Raw genomic sequence first — 14,993 nt, forward strand, 5'->3', positions numbered from 1 at the left:
GGTGTATTACAGTCGAGGTGATGCACAGCCAAGTGCATGTGAATAAAGTCATTTTGAGAACACAGCTTAGATATGGAGATACGCACATGCATCTTCAATAGAAATGAAGTGACAGATAACACCATGAGAATTTACTCAGTGTTGATTCTATCTCATTAATTATGCTCTAATTTGCATCAATATCACCTGATGGTTTGTTCTGATATCTTCTTCCCACCGGTCTGAAACAAAATATACCGTAGAAACAAAATCTCTGTTAACTATCTTTTTGCCTGTCGTGCCGCGCCTTAATTTCTCTCGCAGTCTGAAACTACATGAACCATTTCCTGTTTTGCTCATAACTATAGACGAAACTTCCAAATAAATAGTTCAAAATCTCCAAAAATAACACAATATGTGATATGCTATCACACATTGGGCTCACGCCGTTCGGGTAGTACAAGCAGCCACATCAGTGAACACTTTTCCGTTCTTAAATTCAACCCAGAAAATGAAAAAGTGTGAAAACCACAATCAGGTTAAATCGCTTTGCACTTTCACAGGGGAAAGAGACTTCAGTTGCCCGCAAATACTAAAGTTTTATAAAAATATCTTTCGCATTGCATAAGGAAGTTCAGGTTAGAAAAAAAAAATGGGACGCATATAATTAATATTTAAAGATTTTGTGACGTGGACACAAAGTTTCATTTTTGCATTATGCAGGTTCAGCTGTGTGAGAATTAAATGTACATGAATATAAAAGAGGGCAAAATAAAGAGAGAAAAAAAAGGGAACTTCAAAGGCTGATGGCAGAGGAGAGAACCCGGGCAGAGTCGAGCCGTTCTGCTTCTGATGAGACTAAGATTATGATACTATCAAGTGGTAAGTGAGGGTGGAGGTTTTGCAGGCCCAAAACCACCGGTTCTTACAAACACAGATGTGCCGTGAGTCAGACAAACATAAAACTAGCACAGGACACACATACACAGTATACACAGCATGCTCAGTGTTGTTCGGCAGTTAGAGACAACACTTTCCTGTCTCCTCAAGCCACAGCTATCTCTCATTTTCTATTTCTCCTCATCTGATTCAGTCCTGTCTTTTTCTCTCTCCTGTGTTTGTCTTGGGCTTAATACATCTGAATGTCTCTCCAGCTCCTCTGCAGTGGTTTTTAGTGCTCTTTCTGCAAACCTCAGTGAGCCACAGCGGCGCAGGCCGCTGCCTGGTTTGAACTCAAAAGAAAATAGAATATTTCCAAAACTTGGACGACCAATGAAAAGTGAGAATGAAGACGGCGAGTCAGAGAAGAAGAACCATGGAAAGTACAACCCGAAAAAGAGAAACCAGAGAAAAGGCAAAGACGATAGGAGAAGACGGGAGGGAGGGGAAGGAGGGCGGGAGGGAAAGGCCCGGTGACCTCACGTGACATGTGACGTGGGCTCCACCACTCACGGAGGGGAGTGTGTGTCTGTGTGGAGGATGGCGAGGAGGATGCAGATAGACTGTGGCTTTTAGCCTTTTACTAGCACTGACGCTCCAGTCAGGCCGCCACCATCGTGGAAGAGAAAGAGACAGACCACGCTAACAAGCTAGCTGGCTAACCTCAGACCTTCAGGCCGCTGACAGACCACCACAAAAGCGGCCCCCCGCCCCCGTCAGCCTGCTTACGCCACCCGGGCACCGTTAGGTGGGGCCCCCTCTTATCTCCAGCCCTGGTGAGTCCACCTCCGCACCTGGAGACCCAAATGTTGATGCCTGCCTTTGTTTAAACTGTTTTTCTCTCAACCACATTTGCTGTTTCTTCTGTTTCTTCTTTCTTTCTGCCTCTGACCCTCTTCTCTTCACTTCTCTCTCTCTCAAATGTCTTGTGGTGCTGCTGCTAACACATGCTGCTGCTCTCTCTGCAAGCTTGTGGCTTGGGATTCCTGTGGTAGTCACAAACCCTAGATTCTTGGTTGCAAAGAGTCTCGGAGCTCCAGGAGTTTTGTCCTCTTGTGCTCTCCTTCCTCCCCTCACTTCTTTTTATGCTACACTTTTATTTTTGTGTTTCAATCCTCCTGTTTCTTGCCCCCCTCTCTCAGAAGTCTGTGGAGATTGACTTCAGCGAGGGCTCCACACCATTCTGGCTTCTCTGTCATGGCATCCAACAGCATCTTTGACTCCTTCTCCAACTACAGCAGCAGTCTACTAAGAGGTAAGTGCTGATCCTGCCCTCTCCACTCTGCTCTGCTCACCCTCTGACCATTGTTTTCAATGTGCAGTGCTGTCAGTTTGACAAAAAAAGCACTGACAGTACCACAGTGAAACGTGAGAGTTGCTTCTTGTAGCGTGTGAATGCATTTATCTGTCTGTCACGTGTGCTATGAAATAGGTTCATAAAGGAGGGTGTGATTTGCACAGTAGCTCTCATCTGATATGTCCCATAAAGGCCTCTCAGCTCCTGTGTTTTCTGTAGGCTTGATGGAGTAGTGCCATAATGGGATTCTCACCACAGACATTCATTATCAAGTGAAACTCGGCGCTCTCTCAGTGAGAATACGAGCTCAGAGGCTCCATGTGACTGGGCCCCTTACTGGAACACGGCAATACAATAAAAGAGAAAAGAAAAAACATATTAGGCTCTCTCTGCTTTACTTCCAGGAGGTACTTTTGGTCTGTGCGGTGAGGTGAGTGCACTATGCTCGGCGACGAGCCTCAGTGAAGAAGCCATTTGTTGCCATGGCAATTCCAATCAGGCGGCTTTTTATTTGCAGTTAAGCTCTCAAGATGGAGAGCGAGAGCGCAACGTTTACCTGATTTCAATCCTCATCCTGTTTATTCCCGTAAGTCGTGAAAAACACTGAGACGAAGCAGTGTTGACACTCGAGTTGTTAATCCGACGGTGGCCGAGTTGTTCTTACTGTTCCTCACACAACCACCGAGGCAGCCGCTGAAAGGCAATAGGGAAAAAAAGGAGATACCCCCGCCCCCCCCCCAATTAAGGCCTTGTTGCCGTGTTAATTAGAGACAGCCACAGGAGAAGCACTACCAGTTGGTAATTGTTTGCAGAGTATATCTTAAAATCTCCAGAGCCTCACACACTCTGTACATCTGTGTCTCACATGAGAGCAATCCTCTGATATCCTCAGTGGAACCGCAGTGACAGGAGATGATGTTCTAGTGTTCTCACAGCTTCTACACACACTCAGGCATTTATAGTTTCCTCATGACAAGCTCAGGCCCCCCTTTTCTTCTCTATAACCGCTGGATCTGCATCCCTTTATCTCCTCACCGTTTTACAGATCAGTGTGTCACCAACTTCAGGGTTCACGCCTGCTGTCTTTTAACCTCTAACGTAATGCGCTTTCGGGGGACCTGATTTTCTTTTTGTCTTTGAACCCTAGCAGAGCACTGAGGGGGCAGAAGGAGACAGTAGGTCAGAAGTGTGGGGAAAAGAAGAGACGAGCATTTAAAATGGTGATCAACCATTGGAAATCATTAGTGAACATGCAATATCCTCTTACAATTCGCTCTGTCAGGAGACTGAACCGAACTGCACGAGAACAAAGGCCAAGACTCATTAAATCCCCCAGTTCAATCTGAAAGCATTTCCAACCAGGACTACCTCATGTAAGCAAAATACCCCAGCGGTTAGTTTAACAACTTGCATTACACAGGCAAAGCAATTTGGCCAAGGCTCTCTTTTTTAGACTCAAATCAAACTGAAATTAAGAGGAACGGTTACAGAAAATCAAGAAGACTGTTAAATGTCTGGCTTCCTGAGCTCTGACTTTAATGCAGTGTGATGTGAAGCTTATGGAAATACTGCATTCATCTCCTCAGATGTCAGGAAATACTACCGTAAGCAGCATCTTATTCATTTAGAAAAACACAGTCATCCAAGATCATTCTGATCTTTAACATGTCTTGTTGTTTCAAATCATGTTACATTTTCATTGGAGCTAAAAAAAAAAACAAAGACAAGAAAAAAAAACTGTAACAAAAATATCAGCACCATACACAGACCGTATCGGTCTGTAAGTGTTATTTCGGTAACTTTAGATATTTCAACCGATCTCACAGAGCAGACAGACGACACATGTGATGTGCAACATCAGATGCACTTCGCGTGAGAAGCGAGAGGACGCCTCACCTCAGAAACCTCAGTCCTCCGCTAAAGTTCATGGAGACACAAACACACACTGAGACACACAACACACGCACAAAGGGAACAGACACCGTTGCTCTCGTCAACTTTAACTTTGTATAGATCACAAGAAAAAGCTAATAGTCTGATAGCACGTTGTGAAAGAAACAGGCAGCAACGGGGAGAGCTTTGCGACATGGTAATCTGATGCAGACTCGCAGAGCTGCTGCAGTTTGCTGATAATAACCACAATGAGGCTACACCTGCTAACCCTTACACATCAGCACCACTATTTAATCAGAAAGCAGCATTTCTGAGACCTTTTGAAAAAGCAAAAAAACCCCAAAAAACTCAGTAGCTCCTAAAAAAAGCACCGGACTTTCCCCCCGTGAAGCAGAGTTGTATAAACTTTACTGACTTTTCCGATCCCTAGTGCTGGCAGCGTTTGCATCAGGTGGGGTACCTGCCTTACAGCAGCTGTGTGCTGGGTCATTTCCTTGGCTCAGTATCTGTCACCACATTTCCCTCCACTTGGAAGGGCCGCTGTGTTCCCTGCAGGCTGTTTTACATTCAAGAGTCCAATTTGATTTTTTTTAACACTCTTGGGAGCCAGCTCCCTTTGTGGCGGAGAAAAAGGCCTCAGTTTATTAGGGTGGGAATGGTTTTATATGTTTGGCTTATTGAGCTGCATGAATGGAAGTGAAGGCTCGTGTGTGAGAATGAGTTGTATTTTGGAGGCTTCTGGGAGGTGGTCTTGTTTGCTCTACAAGTGTTAGAAAGGGGAAAAAGGCAGTATGAGAAAAATACCCTTTATATGCATCAAAATGAATCATTCACAGAGGATAAAACTCAAGATGAATTTCTGCCTCAGAACCACTGACAAATAAAAAGGCCTTATACAGTAGCTCAAAAAAAAAAGGCTATAAATTTAACTGAACACATGGCCGGCCTCTGCTGAATTTATTAATAACAAGTCACATGGTGAATGTTTTTTTCTCCTCTCTTAAATTAACATGCTTGATTGGAGCCCGTTCAAAATCCTGCCGAGTGCGAGGCCCCCGAGTGACGCCAAAACAAAAAGACTGGCTGAGCCGGCTGAAATCTGTAACAAGATATTAAGAGTTTCAGTATTTTAAAGTGAAAGCAAATAATAGAAAACGCATGACAGCCACAGAGCGGCGAAATCCTGTCTCCAATTTAGCCCAGTGTAATATCTATTTATAAAACTCTGAAGGCATATTGGATAGAAGCAGCGCTCTGGACTTGATTAGGGCTGTAAACGTTTTTGGAGGTACTTATTTACTTTTTGGTCCGTCTCGCTGCTTTCACCGGCTGTCAACACAACGTTATGGGGCACACTTTAGGTGGGAGGGGGTGGGGAGCGGGAGGGTTGCCAGTAAGATGGCTTCCAGGTAGAGCACGCAGAGGGGCGTGCTGATTATGTGGTCGACTAATCCTAAACGTGCCTCCGCCCTTGCAGACTTTTGGCTGAAAACAGCGGCTCTGCACTGGTCAAGGTTAAAGCTGTGTTAAGTGCAGTAGTAAATACAATTTTCTGGTGGTTAGCAAGCGACCACAGGGGCCAAATTCTTTGCAGCCAATCTGATAATATGGATTTTTGTTTTTAAAGGTTTCTCTGACTTTAAAAAAATAAAAAAGCGCTCTGAAAGGTTGAGCAACTTCTTTCAATAAACACTCCCGGCATGTTTCTGTGAATCTGCTGGAAAGTAAACTGGAGGTGTGCTGGCTGCGAACCGGCATCCTGCGAAGGGTGCAAACGATCCGAGGCTGCTGCGCGACTCAGCTCCTCGCACGTTAAATGCTGATCTGACCATGCATTGCTACTGTGAAAGCAATAAACTTCCTGCGGGTGTGTTACCGAGAGAAATCTGACGTTTGAAGCAAGAGAACTGAAAATGCACTATAGTCTTACATAAGAATTACAGAGCGTTTTAAAAAAATGACTGAAAAATTTCCTGATATGATGCAAGCGATGTCAGAGGAATTTACGATGTCTAGACCAACTTCTTCGGGAACAAACTATATGTCTGGAGGAAAATATGCAGACTTTGAAAACGCTCGTGTAATTGGATAATGAGGTGGAAATGATCACAATATAAAACTCTCGAGCTTTATTTCTAAAAAGTAATGCCCATACCGGATGAGTCTCTTCAACTTTGGTGAGTCATCTCTTTACGGTTAATTTGCTTCGCTTAGGAGCTGATGATATTTCATACGTTAAAATGATTAAATCCAAACTGTTATTAGACTCTTCATGATCTCACTCATCCTGCACAGCGGACAGCTAAATTAAGGAAAAGCTCCTCTTGCAATTTGGATATTTAATTTTGTTTTAAACCTACGCCCTAAACCACAGGCCGGCCTCACAGCTTATTACATGGTAAGGCTGGGATTGCAGAAAAAACAGGAGTATTATTCTAAGCTAATTTATGTATTATTAACCTAAATTTATGCAGCAATTATGCCGGTGCATGGAATTTGCTTGCAATTTTCAGCAAAACTGGAAATAAGATAAACAATTCTTAGTAAAACCTGAAATAAGCATTTGTTTCATCACAGGCTTAGTTTGCTTTCAGTGACTTTGGCTACAATTAGAGAGCCGTGTCCTGCGCTTGACTCAGATGAAGAGGACTTGTTGTTCGGACCCCTCCCTTTGTCGTTAGGCTGATGTTGTCGACAGCATCTCTTCTGCTGCAGTAAAAGAGGTGAAGCAAAAACTGCCTGTGACTAAGCACAACGCCGATTCCTGCGCACTTTTGTTTTTGACATTACAGTCACATTCTAACCCACAAATTACTTTAATGGGCAGGCATGGGTCTGCGCTGCGGCACATAAACTGACTCAAACTTATGGAGATCCCACATGTTCAGAAACATATCAGAAGCAGAAACTTCTAATTTTTTTAAATGAAATGGCGAGCAAAGAAAGAGTACTTTATCATGTGTGAAAGGTTAGCAAAGATCTAAGGTTCAGAGCAACTCATTCTGTCACCATCAAAAGGATTAAAGGCAGTGTTTTTCACAGACAAAAATCCTTCCTCCACACTGAATCTTCACTTCATTATGACCAACTTTAATCATGCTCAAAACATCCTTATAGCCTATCCTCCTTCCCATAAGCAATAAAGAAAACACTTAATTACGGTGGAGGAAAAATGCAGATAATGATAGGATGTGAGCGGCTGCAGGCAATGAAATGTTTTCTGATTCTCTATTTTCCTCCATTTTCCCAGAATTTTTTTTCTTGACTTGTTTACATACAGCTAATTGTCATTGCTGCAATAAAACATGTTTTTTGGGTTGCTTCTTCCCTCCCCTCAAACATAACTTTAACCACAGGGAATTGATTTTTGTGGAAACAGCATTTCAAAAATGGGATTTTAGTTTTCTCTCAGGCTGCTCATCAGGGGGAAACGGATGAGTAACGATGCTGCAGTAACGCGCCACCTAAATGTGCTTTTTGTCTTTAGCACTGAAAAGGGTGGGGGTGGGCAAATTGGGAAAAAAAACCCAAAACAAAGACGTATTACTATGACCAACATATTATTGAGGAATTAGTCAGACATCGTGGGAAAAACATACTGTCTGAGATGTAATGACTGATATCACTCTCACATAGTATTGATACTGCCAGTTAGCTTAGCTTAGCAAGTGTGGCAAACCTGCGTCTGGCTTTAACAGTTTTATTTCACAGCTACAAAAGCTAAAGAATAATAATGACAGTTGGCATCATGTGTCTGACGGCTTTGTGGTCAGATTCTGTGTCTTTTGAAGTGCTCAGCGACGAGGAAGTCGCAGCGTCTGGATAAGAAACAGTCTGACACTTGCCCCCACCCCCCTTGTAAAAGCCAAAATTAGTTTTACGCTTTGTTTCTCAAGTAAGTTTTTTCTTCCAGTATATTTCCCAAAATGTCTGACTACTCGTTTAAAAAAAGATGTTTCCTTAAATTAATTTAAAATTACTATCTACTTCCTCCACAAATGCTGCCCGTATATTATTCCCGTATTTGTCTACATTGTGAAACTTCATGCAGAATTAAGATAACGATCTCCTGTCCCTGTGCTGCAGCAGGTTTTTGCCCTAAAGTAAACTCAGGGAGCCTGTACTTTCTCTGCAGCTGCTCACTTCTGTATTATTTCAGTAGGAAACACCATGCCAGGGATTCCCCCTCAGCTGTGCAGCAGAAGTGGCCCCTCCATTTCTTCTCCTTAGTCTGTCTGCACTGAGGTCACTCTGTCTGCTGCAAATACCGTTCTCACGATCGCAGCCGTCACGAGCGTAAACGTACAGACCGGCGGCGACGTGTATAGGCTGCGTGCACGCACATATCCAAGTCCACCGCCAGACTCCTCCCCGTGCTGACTCAGAGAGGACCGTGCATGTCAACATGATGACTGTGACGTTTTCCCGCTGTAAATGCTGTCTGACCTCACCATAATAGCTGGTCAGGACTAACATATGGTCTCCTGATGCCTTAGTCCAGCAGAATTACCCACATGGTGACTAAACACACACAGGACTTAACAGGAAAATATCAGCAACCGCCTTCATGATTTTATAAGGTGTTGCAAGCTTAAAAAAATATTTAACCGACTACTGTGTACTGTGGTTACTACTGTAATGTCGGGACTGAGATGGTGGTAACCAAATAAGCATTTCCTGTGAGACTGTAAAACTTTGAAAATCTTGTGACTTGGAAAGAGACTCAATTTATTTTATCCTGTTAGATATGAAGTGTTGTAGAAGTGGTCCCCAACATCTTTCACCTGGAGTTGGGCTGCCCTTAAAGCTCAGTAAGAAGGAGTCAAGAAACCTTTTCAAGAAATGTTAAACTCCATCTTCATCACGATGTGTGCTTTCAGTTATCAAAATGTCTCATTCATCTATCCATCCATGAGCTGAAGACTATTTCGGCTGAATTCGGGTAAGAGGCAGTGAAATTGAGACAACGCCTAAACCACTGTCTCAGGTATCAACAGGAACTGGCTTACTTACTTTTAGTTGCTACTCTTTATGTTTAGTCATCAATTTCAGATTCTTATTAATTATTTTAGGCAACATTTCAAGATGGTTTCTTCTGTCTAGCCCTTTCAACTACGAATCCATACCGGTAGCTAAGAATTTTCCAAATTGTTATTTAGAATTTTAGCTAGCTCTTTCAACATGGTTAGCCTCTAATTAGCCACAATGTTAGGTAACAGTTTCATCTTATGTATGTGTACTTGTAGTAAGCGATTTCAAGTATTTTTTAGCCCTTTTTGACTATTTGTTATATATTTAGCATCTTTATTTTGGTCATCTGTTCATTTGTTAACTTTTTTTTTTAATAGCTAATCTAGCTTCTTGCTACAGGGTTATCTAGCTGATTGGTTAAGGCTACGTTAGATGAAGTTCTCAGCTAAATGGAGGCATTCGTCTTTCCACTTTTATAGTAAGACAGCCGAATCTGTTAACACTGCCAACCTGGCAGAAAGACGTGTGCGTGTGTGTGTGTGTATGTGTGTGTCAGACGAGCCTGATGGACGTGAACACAGCTTTTCCCCTTTAATCAGTGTGATGACATAAGAGGCAGACAGCAAGCCAGTCTTTCAGTCAGTATAAAGTTTGATTAACCTAATCACCAGGCAGCCAGACTCGAGGCTACTGATTGGGTTTACAAACGCTCCTTGTCATCGTTGTGTCATTAGCTCGTCGTTAGCTGTGGCCGCCTTGACGTGGAGCAGCGACATGCCGGGCGTAAACACAGCAATCAGGGGATTAGAGTGCAGTTACAGCAAAGCCTCGATGGACGCCTCAGGCTCTGAGTCAAAGAAGGGAAAGTCCTGCCTTACTATGCAAGTTCCACGTGGCCGGGGTGCTAACTGTACTCGGGCAATGCCACTGCTGATTAGTGATGGAGATGATGAGAGGAAACATTCAGTCACTTCAGACCCGTGGATGGTTTCCTGGACTACAATTATACCTAGTACTTGACTGGCGTAATGACTTGAATGGAGGGACTCTAGTGAAAATAAGTTTTTGCCTTCAATTGGGTTTACTTAATCTAAAACTGGGAATCGACCCAAAAAAGAGACACAGACACATGGCTACATGCAAGATTGAGTGACATTTGGAGATAATTCACTTTCTTTTGGATTACTTTGTAATCAATCGCAGTGATTGACAATAATCATTTACTGTGCAAAAGATTAAATTTATGAGGGATGACAGTATTATGCATCTAAGTGCTTTCCAAAACTGTTTGGCTTGCAGACTGAGGGCCACCACACCCTTGTTTCCTTACGATGAAAAGCCCAGAGGGCCAGTCGAGTACTTTCCAAGAGTTGTCTCACGTCTGCAGAGGAAAGTGGCATGGACACTTGTCAGGAAACCAGCGCCGGGTTCCTGTTCAAATCTGGTCGAATTCTGCAGTGAGTCAGATGGTGCTCGGGAGGCTGACCCTCTGAAGAGGGAAATAAATGCAAATTCAATATTTGGGGGCTCTTTGAAGTCTCTCTGCACTTGAATGAGTGTGACAGAACCTGGAATGACCCTCGAGAGAGAGTCCCTTCAGCAACGAGAGGAGCTGGAAGAGACGAACGCTGATGACAACAGCTTAAAAGTCAAAAACATGAACATTGTCTGGATTTGTGTGTCCCCGTGAGGCGACTTTGAATGTGTGCACATGCACAGCGAGCAGTGATGACTAAGGCTTTTGATTTTAAATGCACAACACCGCTAATAACAAAACATTCGTGCGTTTTGCCTGTCAGCATTCGTGCCGTTCGTGTCACACGTTACATACCTTGCCGTGCTCCTTCACAGTTTAAAGTAACAGAAACCTCGTCTCAAAAAGTAAAACATGTGGCTTTTGTTGCAGAGAGGAATGAACAACAGCATTCCATGTGCAACCACATCAAAGGTTTCCCTCGCCATGGGGCTAAACGAGGGCAGACTGTCTTGCTCGCCCCTCCTGTCACGACTGCCACTAATTAACCAGATATTAAAAGTGACACTTGCTCTTCATCAGCTATACTTCTCTTTAGCTTTTAAACATGTAGCGTTTCTCTTTGAGAGCCATCGAGTGGGGACCGCCACACAACACGCACAAAGAGGCATTGTCTGCTGGTGAAAATGTGGTTTACAGCCTCTGCTATAATGGCTTGGTGGTTGCTGGAAGCCATGTGCACTTCCTAATATTCGGCTCACATGCGATTTCATTTTGAGAAAAAGCTGAGCTTTTGGGCTTTGCTTTTGTGCGAGCGGGACGCCTCACAACTTATTTTCTGAGCTGACGGGCTCCTTTACCCCCTCCCTGCTCTTCACCCCCTTTTCCCCTCTCTGGTGGCGCTACTATATTTGTGTGGGATCTCCAGCGATGGAAGAGTAGACGCAGGCTGCGTTGCCAGTCAAACGTGTTTGGGCTGTCAGACTGAACGGCTTCCAGCGCTGCGATCTGTCTCCTCTCCTCGCCAGTGGGAGCTGTTTGATCTGACAGAGAGACTCCATTAGAGACACAGGGAAGTTCAACTGCTGGGAGGTTGGATGGCTTCAGCAGTCAGAGTAGCAGCCCAGAGAGGAAAAGGTTTGCACACACAGTCTGGTTGCAATCTTGGTGTCTGTGCTGTGTATCTATAAATGTCTCTGAGTATTAGCTGTCCTTCTAGTAGGTGTGTGTGGTGACACAGCCGGGGCTGACATACTTTGGGGGCTCTGTTGGGCAAAAGGGGGCGATGACGCGGTGAGTAATGATATCATAAACGTGCGTCGCTGCTTTGCTGGGCTGAAATGACAGACAGCCAGAGAGCGAGAGATTCTCTGCTGAGGCAGTATGAAGTGAAGCAACTAAGCTGTGTCGGGTTTTTTCTTCTGCACACACACCATAGTTTGCCCTCGGTCTCACGGTGGTGATGACCTCATAAACCCGAGCCACAGTCCAACAGAGTCGAGTAGATGTTGGTGTCAGCGTGTTGAAAATGGTAGACGATGGTTAGCATCAACGTGCATCAATGGTTCAGCCACAGACCGTCATTGCACCGCCTGAATTTAATGCGGCTGCAACTTCCAGTAATCAGGAGGAACTCGGCTCTCCGAGACAACTTTACAAGCAAGATCAGGGGATTAGAGTCGGACTCGTGTTAATGTCACCTGCTCGTACTGTGCGATAGCTGGTAAAACGGAGAAGGGAAAGTGAATTGATGTGGCTCCTGTGAAAGATTTGTCTGCCGATCTGTATGCGGCAGCTGGGCTCTGGCATGGCTCTGGCACCGGGGCTGCATGGCAGTTAAACTGTCACAGTCAGGAACTGTAAATCTTTTGCAGAAGGTGAATGCAGCAGCATGACAGCGGCACAGGTGTGTGCACAAGTGTGTGCGTGTTTACCACTCACACTACTACATTTGCTCGTCTCTTTTCCTGTCTGCCCGTGAGGAGAGGAGCAGTCTCCAAAATTTCGGCCACATTTGGCAAAGTCAAAGTGATTCAGGACAGTCCGTGTGTGTGTCTGCGTGTGTGTGTGTGTGTGTGAGAGAGACTGTAGGGGGTGGGGGTGCTGTCACTTTGGCAACACAACTGCACATATTGCAGCGATTACCACAGCGGAAAAATGTTTTTCTGCAACATGCAATTACTACAGATTACAGATTGCCGTCCTTGCATCAGAAGCTCTCGCCAGAAAAGGAGAAACACTGTGCATTTGTGTGCATATGTGTGTGTGTGTCGTTACACACAAATAGACAGAGACACGGAGACAAAGAAAGATGAGAAATGATTATAGCTCACACTAAAAACCACAACTGAAAAAAAAATGGGGGAGTTGACGTATTTATGGGTCTCATTTAGATTTAAAAGTTATACTGACTTACTCGGGTAAATAAAGAAAGAAAAAAATTCAATCTGTCCTTCAGTAAAAGTAGAGCAGGGCACATTTTCAAGGCCTTTTGTCCATCATCATCAACATTATGAGAAACATATACTGGTGCTCTCGTGGAGTATACAAGCCTATATGCCTCCAGTTTAAGGCTTTGCATTTTGTTCCACGTTACAAATCACCCTGAATATCAAAAAGCTTCCTTCAGGTCATACTAAACAATATAGCCCAAAAGTGGTGCCCCGCAGCAAGGCAGGGCCCTATTTACAAACCCACCAGATCAAAACTCAACCCAAAAGTGCTCCTATAATAGCACTGGGGCCTTTTGGTGAGCTTACCATCCAATGCTACTTTTAGTGGGTTTCCAAAGAATAAACAGGCCTGCCAACCACATCACAGGCCTCTGACTGTCATCGTTGGGTGAGTGTACCCGACGGATGATGTGAGGGCGGAGCGACCGTGACACCGAGGTTTACGGCGAGTTCCCCCCCGCCTGGCTCGGGGGTGGGGTGAACTGGCATTGAAAGGATGGATGGGGAGGAGGGGGACCTAAACTGACTTGCAGCAGATTCTTTAAAACAGCCACAACAATCCAAAAATGCTCCATGACAAGTCAAATTCTACTCAAATGAAAAAACTAGAGTATTATTAACAAAAACCAAAGTGAGAAACTGACAATAAAGTGGCATTTTTTACGCAACCATTAGTTTCCGTAAGCTAGTGGGCATTAAGAACGTAAGCTGAAGCAGCATTAAATAGAATAGATGCGCGCTTTGTTCATGGTAAATTTAAATTTTTATTTGGAATAGAAACAATTGCCGTTTTGCAAAAACTACATACACACGAATCTATCTTTTAACCCTCAACTCACCAAGCTGCTTAGCAACAGGACTCACTTATTTTACTTCTTATTGGCTCTTGTTGTCTTTATCATTTTCTGATTCCATTAATTGTTGTTCCTAATCACTTTTTATGGAAAAATAACTTAACGAGGATGGTCTCTGCCAGTTGATCCGGTGTCATTGTCACGTTGAGCGTTTAGGCTTCCGCAGCAGTAAATCTTCCTGCTCTCAAGCAGCAAAGCATCAATAATAAAATCAAAGCCTCGAATGTTAAAAGACATACTTATATTAGTCGGGTCCCCATATAACTTTATAATATCCATTCCACTCTTTATACCATATGTAGAGGAGCATTAACAAATTTATGCTCAGAAGCATTTAAAAACATCACCGAGGCACAAAGACGTCTGTGACCCCACACAGTTACGACTTTCATTCATCAAAATGTATTCATTCTGTTGGCTGTTAGGGAAAATCTAAACACTCGTCTTATTAAATATTAGAATGTACCTGACAGAAAACAATATTTAATGCAGTTACTTATACACTGAAGGCCTTTCATCCTTGCTGGGTTTCATCACTTGAACATTTATATTGTGGACATAAGTGTCTCTCGCCTCGGGCTCACAGATCAGGCGGCTACTTCCTCCTTTGTCTTGTGGTCAATTTTATTTTTCACAATTAATTCCACACCCATTTTTATCATTTTATTTCCCGTTCCCAGAGTCTGCTTGTCATTGTCGGTTTTTACTAAAATCACTTATGTTGAAACATTATAGAAAGTGTACCTTTCTGGTTTCCGCCTTGGAGACTATTGTTTCAATTTCTGTCTTACTTCAGCGGCTTCTCAATTAGAACAGCTTGCTTTCTCTATGACACGGTGCAGCAAAGATGTTACCTTATATGGGCGTGGCAGGCTGCTGATCGCAAACGGCGTGCAAGCACCTGTCAGATTATCGAATCGAAATGATTCTGCATTGTGTGCAAAGTACAAACACTTGCAGTGCAGTTGTGTTATTTTTGCTCTTGACTTTGCCCCAGTGAGTATTATAATGGCTGTATTATAAATGGGTACCACAGTGGTTTCTGCAGTATTTTGAGTTGTGTTGCTTTAAATAATTCCATATAGAATTCAAATATTTAATTACATGTTTAGATTGAAGCCGTTTCAGAAGTT

The 14,993-nt window shown here is 43.6% G+C and overlaps 1 protein-coding gene across 1 annotated transcript in view; it reads left to right on the top strand.

Moving 5' to 3' along the window:
* The first annotated feature begins 2,162 nt into the window (after window positions 1-2,162).
* runx3 (RUNX family transcription factor 3) overlaps window positions 2,163-14,993 on the top strand; it is a 47,680-nt gene continuing 34,849 nt past the window's right edge. The window contains exon 1 of the mRNA XM_063499254.1: window positions 2,163-2,173. The gene's annotated coding sequence lies outside the window, so the exon portion shown is untranslated. The remainder of the gene's footprint in view (window positions 2,174-14,993) is intronic.

This window comes from Pelmatolapia mariae, linkage group LG16_19, assembly GCF_036321145.2.
Source record: "Pelmatolapia mariae isolate MD_Pm_ZW linkage group LG16_19, Pm_UMD_F_2, whole genome shotgun sequence".
NCBI classification, from domain to species: Eukaryota; Metazoa; Chordata; class Actinopteri; order Cichliformes; family Cichlidae; genus Pelmatolapia; species Pelmatolapia mariae.